The 8580-nt window shown below is 36.1% G+C and overlaps 1 non-coding gene across 1 annotated transcript; it reads right to left on the bottom strand.

Annotated features, from left to right (window-relative positions):
* Window positions 1-8125: 8125 nt before the first annotated feature.
* On the bottom strand, window positions 8126-8232 carry LOC113748486. The gene has a single exon (XR_003464343.1). It is a non-coding gene; the product is annotated as a small nucleolar RNA R71 (small nucleolar RNA).
* Between the last annotated feature and the right edge of the window lie 348 nt (window positions 8233-8580).

Here is an 8580-nt window from a genome sequence, read left to right on the forward strand (position 1 = left end):
GCATGATGATGGAAAAGTCCTTGCACAATTTTTCATTAGTAGCACCAAATATGATATCATCCACATATATTTGCACAATCAAAAGATCTCGTGAGCTTTGTTTTGTAAAAAGTGTAGTGTCTACAATGCCTCTTTTAAAACCATTTTCAATCAAAAATCCACTCAAACGTTCATACCATGCTCTAGGAGCTTGCTTTAATCCATATAAAGCTTTTGATAGTTTAAACACGTGATCTGGATAAGATTCATTTTCAAAACCAGGAGGTTGGTCAACATAGACTTCTTGATCTATAAATCCATTTAAGAAGGCACTCTTAACATCCATTTGAAATAATTTGAAATTCTTGAAACATGCAAATGCTAAAAACATTCTTATGGATTCCAGCCTGGCTACTGGTGCAAAAGACTCATCAAAGTCTATTCCCTCTTCTTGAGTGTATCCCTTAGCCACCAGTCTAGCCTTATTTCTAACAATCTCCCCTTTATCATTCATTTTGTTTCTAAAAACCCATTTAGTGCCAATGATAGGATGGCCTTGTGGTCTGGCAACCAGGGTCCAAACTTTGTTTCTTTCAAATTGGATTAACTCTTCTTCCATAGCTAAAATCCAGTGCTCATCATTCAATGCATCAGCAACATTTTTGGGTTCAATATGTGATACAAAAGCAAGATTGTCTACCAGGTGACTAGAGGAACGAGTCCTGACCTTTTCAGAAGGATCACCAATTATAAGTTCCCTGGGATGATTATGAGCAAATTTCCAGGCTCTTGGAAGATCATTAGTAGTAGTGGTATCTCTATTATTTACTTCTTCAGCTGGACTGACCTGAGCATCAGTATCCTTTGAGTCAGTTTCTGGTGAGGCAGAGTCATGATCATTGATTGCTAGCTTCTTCAGTTCTTCTTGAACACCTGTGTCATCATCTTCACCACAACTCATAGAGATGTCACCATTAGATTCATCAAAAGTAATGTGTATAGCCTCCTCTATAATCAATGTTCTACGATTATAAACTCTGAAACCTCTTTTGTTTTCACAATATCCCAAGAAAATTCCCTCATCAGATTTCTTGTCAAACTTTCCAAGATGTTCCTTGATATTCAAAATGAAACATTTACAACCAAATACTTTGAAATAACCGACAACAGGATTTTTGTCATTCATGAGCTCATAGGAAGTTTTGTTCAAAATTGGTCTTAGAAGAACTCTATTCATGGTATAACAGGCTGTGTTTATGGCTTCAGCCCAAAAATATTTTGGTAAATTGCATTCACTAAGCATGGTTCTAGCAGCCTCTTGGAGAGTTCTATTTTTTCTTTCTACAACTCCATTTTGTTGAGGGACTCTAGCAATAGAGAATTCAAGAGTAATACCATTATGATCACAAAATTCTGGAAAATCACAGAACTTGAATTCTGTCCCATTATCACTTCTAATTCTGACAATTTTCAAGCCAAGCAGATTTTGTACTTTAGCAAATAATGAGGTAAAATTCTTAAAGGCATCATCTTTATGAGCAAGGAATATCACCCAAGTATATCTGGAATAGTCATCAACAATCACAAAACAGTATCTCTTACCACCAAGGCTTGCAGTCTGTGTAGGACCAAACAGATCAAGGTGCAGAAGTTCAAGTGGTTTTGAAGTAGAAACACATTTCTTAGGTTTAAAAGAAACCTTGACTTGTTTTCCAAATTGGCAAGCATCACAAATTCTGTCTTTTTCAAATCTAATTTTTGGAAGACCTCTAACAAGTTCCTTTTTAGAAATTTCTTTCAGCAAATCCATATTGAAGTGACACAACCTTCTATGCCACAACCATGGGTCCTCATTTGCTACTTTGAGACATTTGAGATATGAGGAATCAATTTTTTCAAGAAAAACTACATAGACATCATTAACTCTTTTTCCTTTGAAAACAATGTTGAACTTTGAGTCAAATATGAGACATTCAAGCTTTTTGAACAATACAAACAGATTCCTATCACACAATTGGCTAACACTTAACAGATTGTAGCTCAAATTGTCAACAAGAAGAACATTGTGGATAAAAGTTTGATCATTCTTACCAACATCGCCAATACCAACAGTCTTGGCTTTGTTATCATCTCCAAACGTTACCTTTCCACTTGCTTTTTGCTTGAGTTTAATGAATTGTGATGCATCACCAGTCATATGTCTTGAGCATCCACTCTTCATCGCCAATAGCCATGAAAGCCACTTGAGCAGATTCCTCTTCTTCTTCAACTTCGCCTTCTGAGTTGCAATCATTCCAGGTAATTTGAAAATTGTTGAACTTTGGTTTTCGTTCAATCTTGTTTTCCTTCTTTTTCTTCATTGGACACTCATTTGCATAATGTCCAGATTGGCCACATTCAAAACATTTGTCGTTTTGCTTCTTGTTGAACTCTAGTTTCCCTCTATTTCTGAAGTCATTAGTCTGATTCTGGAAGGAATTGCTGGATCCGCCTTTCCTGAATCTTCTCTTATTGAGAAATTTTTTGAATCCTCTTGTGATGAGTGCAATATCACTGTCATCACCTTCCAAGTCATTTTCATCCAGTGAGGCTGTTTCATCTTCATCTTGTGAGGCTTTCAGAGCAATACTCTTCCTTCCTTTTGTATCTTCTTCTTCCTGCAACTTAGTTTTAAGTTTCAGTTCATAAGAGGTTAGAGAGTTAATCAGAGATTCAATGGATAAAGAATTTAGATCCTTGGCTTCCTCTATGGCAGTCACTTTGCTTTCCCAATCCTTTGATAGAGCATTCAGAATTTTTCTGTTCTTTTCACCTAGAGAGTACTCCTTCTCAAGTACCTCTAAATCCTTGATCAGATCATTAAATCTACAATACATTTTGTCGATGTTTTCATGAGGCTCCATCTTAAAAGATTCATACTTGGTGACCAGAATGGACTTTTTCTGTTCTCTTACGTTGTCACTACCCTCATGAATTTCTCTTAGCTTATCCCACATTTCTTTGGCAGATTTGCACCCTTTTACTCTAATTGACTCATTTGAGTCTAAGGCACTATAAAGAACATTCATGGCTTTAGCATTCAATGTGAGATTGGTTCTATCTTGAGCATTCATCTCAGCTCTCGTTTTTGGCCGCAACAACCCTGTTTCTGCATCAAGAAAGTTAGCATCATGCGGTCCTTCATTCACAATAAACCACAGCTCAATATCAATGGATTGCAAGAAGATAATCATTCTTTCTTTCCAACTAACATAATTGGAACCAGTAAACATGGGAGGCCTAGTAACAGATTGCCCCTCAACAAACATAGCATGACTGGTTGTCATCTTTACTCCAAGCCGCTTGAGCTTAATCTCTAGGAGACCAAGCTCTGATACCAATTGTAAGGATCGAAGACAACCTAAGAGGGGGGGTGAATTAGGCTTTCAAAGAACTGCTAAGATATAGTCCACTTTTTTCACAGATTACCTTTCTTTTCTCAAATACCTCCCAATGAACGAGATAGCACAAGAGCACAGATATTCGTGAGATGAAGAGAAGAATAGTTTATGTAGAAAAGCAGTAAATGAAAGTAAAGAAACAAACCAGGCTTCAAACACAACTGAGGTTTGAACACCACCTTTATATACCAAGTTACTTCAAGTTGAACAAACTTGCAACCAATCTTTTGTGTACAAGGAAGGGATCACTTCCTTCTTGCCCCAAACCACACTTGGTCAAGCAAGGAAGTTTTACAAACACTCGCAAACCCTCACTATGCTACACTATTGAAGAAGCTGTGTCACACTTGAAAAACTACACGAAGATTGCACAAACAAAGAGTACAAATGTTCCTTTTGAGTATTCTAGCACTTGAATCACTCACAATCTGATGTAGTCTTGTTGTACAAAGTTGTCTTGAAGTGGTTGACTTTGTTCTATTTATAGGAGACCAGAGAATTCTTCAATTAATGCTGTCAACGGGTAGAAGGCAACTGAAGAGTCAACTAGCCGTTGGTGCTGTCGGACGTCCGATACTTGGTATTTATGCGTCCGAGGGTAGGATGCATTCTTGGACTTTCTTCTTCAATTCCTTCGGACGGCCGATGCATCCTGAGTGATTCGTCCGAAGAGCAGCAATACTTGTCGGACGTCCGATACACAGTTGTTGAGCGTCCGATCCTGATCAGTAAACAAGTAACTCCTGGCTTGTCTTCTTCGGACGTCCGAGTCTGAGTTCTTTATTCGTCCGAAGATACTCAAAGAATGTCGGACGTCCGATACTCTCCTTTTGTGCGTCCGACATCATCCTCAGCAGACTTCATTCTTTTTTATCTTCTTTTTCTACTTTAAATCCACAGACCTGTTTGGTTCATTTCTGAAAAGGATCTCTACAAAAGGTATTAGAAACATCCAATTGTTTTGTAATCATCAAAAGATATGAGTTGAGATAAACAATTGAAGATTCCCAAAATCAATAATTTTAGAATTAATGAGTATATAAACATACCTCTAATTTCAAACACAATAGAGTGAGTGATGATAGTCCTACAATCCTTCAATCGAGACAACATGCAATCCACAAAATCAGGAGCAACTTCATGAGATTGAGTTAGGATCCACCATAATCAACATGAATTTGAGAAATCAAAAGAAAAGAGATTGGGAGGATAGAGAGCTAGTGAGAGTCGGCAAAGATTTTTGGGAAAATTTGAGGGAAGAGGACCGAGAGAGAGTGAGTGCGGGAAAGAGATGGGTCAATGAAAAATGAAAGTTTTGGAGATGGTAGATTGGTAGAGGACCGAGAGGGAGAGTGAGGGAGAAAGACCGGCATTTGTGATTTGGGATTTGGGATTTGGGGATTTGGGAATTGGGACAATTTTGCCGGTGCTCTTAGGCGCCAATTTGGAGCATTTTTCTGTTTTCTCATGAAACAATTTGCCGCTTCTTTTCATGGATAATTTGGGATTGTTTTTCCTTCTATTAGTTGTTGAGGCACATCTCTAAAATGCCTCTACAAATATTTTCTTTATATTCTTTTATTTTCATTTTTTCTTATAAGATTTGTCCCTTATACATTATCTTTTTTTATTTAATTAATAAGTGTTAGTATGGCAAAAACTACCTAATGCCTTAATAAGTGTTTATTTGAGGCATTTACTTAATAATGCCCTAACAAGTATGCCATAATAGGGAAATTTTCTTGTAGTGGATCTTTATTAGGATCTAATGATTTGACGACCATTGGGGTACTTAATATATGTGTCTTATTCATATAAAATCGCTTTAATACCTTCCGAGCATAAGTAATTTAGTGGACAAAAATTTCACTTTTCAAATGCTCAATTTGTAAATCAAGGCAGAATTTTATTTTTTCAAATTTTTTTTTATCTCAAATTCCTTCTTCAAATATTCAACACTATTTTGAATCTCTTCAGGAGTTTCAATTAGATTTAGATTATCAACATATACAGAAATTATCACAAAATTTGACCCATTTTTCTTGATAAAAATACATGGATATATTGAATCATTGGTATAACCTTCTTTAGTTAAACATTTATTGAGGCGGTTATACCACATACGTCCAGATTGTTTGATCCCATACAAAGACCTTTGTAATTTAATAGAATAAATATCTTTAGAATTTGATTTGCATGTTTCAGGCATGTTGAATTCTTCGAAAATTCTCATATAAATATCATTTTCAAGATTCTCATATAAATATGCATTAACGACATCCATTAGATGCATATCTAGCTTTTCATATACTGCAAAACTCACAAGATATCTAAATGTGATAACATCCACTACAGGTGAATACGTTTTATTATAATCAAATCCAGACCTTTGTGATAATTCTTGGGCTACAAGTCTTGTTTTATACCTCGTAATTTCATGTTTCTTATTTCATTTTCTCACAAATACCCATTTAACCTACTGGCTTTACACCTTCAGGTGTTAGAACTACAAGTGATAGGGTGCATTTTAGTGGATTATTTCGCTGATATTTTATAGTTGTTTGGACTAAATACGCACTATTTGGTGGATTCTATCAGGTTGTGTGTTTGGTGTTAATTGTATGAAGTAGTGAAGAAAAGGTGTTGAAAATCAACATTTCAAAAGACATCTTGATAGTTAGGCGTGCCCAAGTCTAACTCCAACCTTCAAGACCGGATTCTTGGGATTATTCGCACGTGGGAAGCACCAAAAAAATGAGTGAAGTAGCTGGCTACAAATTGAAAAATCAGTGGGGTCACTCCAAAGGAAAGCAAAAGTTGAAGAAGTTGAATTGTAATAGGATTGTTATTTAGGAAGTAATTGGTATTTGGATACCAATTAATTAGGAGAAAAAGTAGGCAGAATGAGAGATTTTAGGAACCTTTTTGGTGGCTAGAAACGCAAAGAAGAAATTGTACTTTCTTTGGTCTTTGACTTTTTCTGGCTTTTTGGCAAAACTTGGAGGAAACCAACGAAAAAAGCCACAATTATTGACTTGTTCTAATTCTTTTTTTCCCCTATTTGACCGAATTGGAGAGACATCAGACTCTCTTTATGCTTTTGCTAGAGACAAATGAAGGCAACAATATTTCTTGTTCTTTTCTTTCTCTATTGACCGATTTTGGGGAGACAAGAATTGACAGCTTTTCTCAATTATTTTGCATGACTTGTTTTCCATTAATGGAGAACTAATTTCTTATTTTTAGTCAAGGAGACAACTGAAGGTTTGCTTCAACAATAACTGTGAGATCTAAATTATTTTAATTATTTCCTTCATTTATTGGTATTTGTATGTTTTCTGCTTTTAATTGTTATAGTTATCGTGTATGATTAAATAGATGCACAATATTTAATTATTCACATAGGTTATTTGCTAATTGGGGTAGTTGAATCTGTAATTGTTCAATTACTTCCGTCCCAGTAGCAACTAGTATAATTGGATTTATGTCAGGAAAACATACGATCTAATTTAAACAAACTCTCGTAGCATGTTTATTAGTTAGGGTTAGATTTTTCTAATTCTTAATGCAATCTAGAAATTAAATCCTACGATCATACCTAGGGTTATTTCCTGGTTAGAGAAATAGTTAATAGTCGTACTTTAACTATCAAAAAAATAAGAAAAGGTTGGTTGTTTATCGCATGTATGACAACTATAATCAATCTATTAATAAATGTTGGAATTATATTTGAATCGATGATCAGTTGCATGAACGATGTCTGAAGTGTATTCTTGGCTAGAGTTTCTTCGATTATTTCTCTTAATTAATTATTTTTCGCATTTAATTTATTTAGTTGGCAATTCATTAGCATTTAATTCTAAAATCCCCCGTTTATCTTGACTCAAAAGGAACGAACTTTTCCTAGATCCTTGAGGAGACGATCCTACCTGTCACTGTCTACTAGTTAGTAAATTTTGTCAGTTAATTAATTCTGATATATCGGATTAAGCAAACTTTTCGGAACCAGAGTGAATCAAGTAATTCATTGCACATCTAGAGTGTCTGCTCCAATACTTGAATTGATTATTGATTGCTTTTGGTGATAGTTAGGTTTTTATTATTATTGCACATGCTTGGTATCTATCAATTTTTGGCGTCGTTGCCGAGGACTGGTGCTGGAATTATTTCTCTTTTTGAGTTCAGATTATTTTTGATATTTTTGCTAATTTATGCCCCGTTCTTCTTGACAGGTGAATTGATATACAACCCTGAGATTGAGAAGGTAGCGCGTAGGCGAAGGTAAGAGACCAAGGAACGAAAATAAGGGCAGTCATCTACTGCAGACGAGTCAGTAGAAGACGAAATTAGCATGACTAATAACCAAACACTAAGGGAGTTGGTTATCCTGGAGTTGACCCACCAATCTTTGTACATTACATTCCCAACTCTGGCGGAGAACACTTCCTTCGATCTAAAATCAGGGTTAATTCACCCCTTACTCTGGTAAAAATCCCAATAAACACATCCAAGAGTTTGAAGTAGTATGTTCTAGCATGAAATCTTTTGGGGTTACTAAAGAGCAAATTAAACTTAGAACCTTCCTTTTCTCTCTCAAGGATGCAGCGAAAGACTGACTATACTACCTACCCGCAAGTAGTATCACAACATGAGCCTAGTTAAAGAAGAAATTTTTAAAAAAATTCTTCCTTGCATCCCGAGCTGCAAGTCTAAGAAAAGAGATATGCAGTATCAAACAGTATCCCAGGGAGCCTTTATATGATTACTGGAAAAGGTTCAATAAACTGTGCACTAGATGCCCTCAGCATCAAATTAGTGAACAACTATTGATTCAGTACTTCTATAAGGGGTTGCAATCATCTGACAAAAGTATTATTGACGCTGCGAGTCGAGGAGCACTAGCAAATAAGATACCAAGAGAAGTATGGGAACTTATTGAAGCAATGGCAGAAAATTCCAGCAATTTAGCTTCCGTGAGAATAACCCTCCCCCACTACCTACCCGTAAGATCAATGAGGTAGAGACGTCATCCATTCAGCAGCAACTGTAAGAGCGTCTTTTGTTAGGCAATTAGCCGTGGGGAATGTCTAGCGACTGAAGGTCTGTGAAATTTGCACTAACGTGGACCACTCCATAGATGCGTGTCCCATTTTGCAAGAAG

The sequence above is a fragment of the Coffea eugenioides genome, chromosome 9, assembly GCF_003713205.1.
Source record: "Coffea eugenioides isolate CCC68of chromosome 9, Ceug_1.0, whole genome shotgun sequence".
Classification (NCBI taxonomy): domain Eukaryota; kingdom Viridiplantae; phylum Streptophyta; class Magnoliopsida; order Gentianales; family Rubiaceae; genus Coffea; species Coffea eugenioides.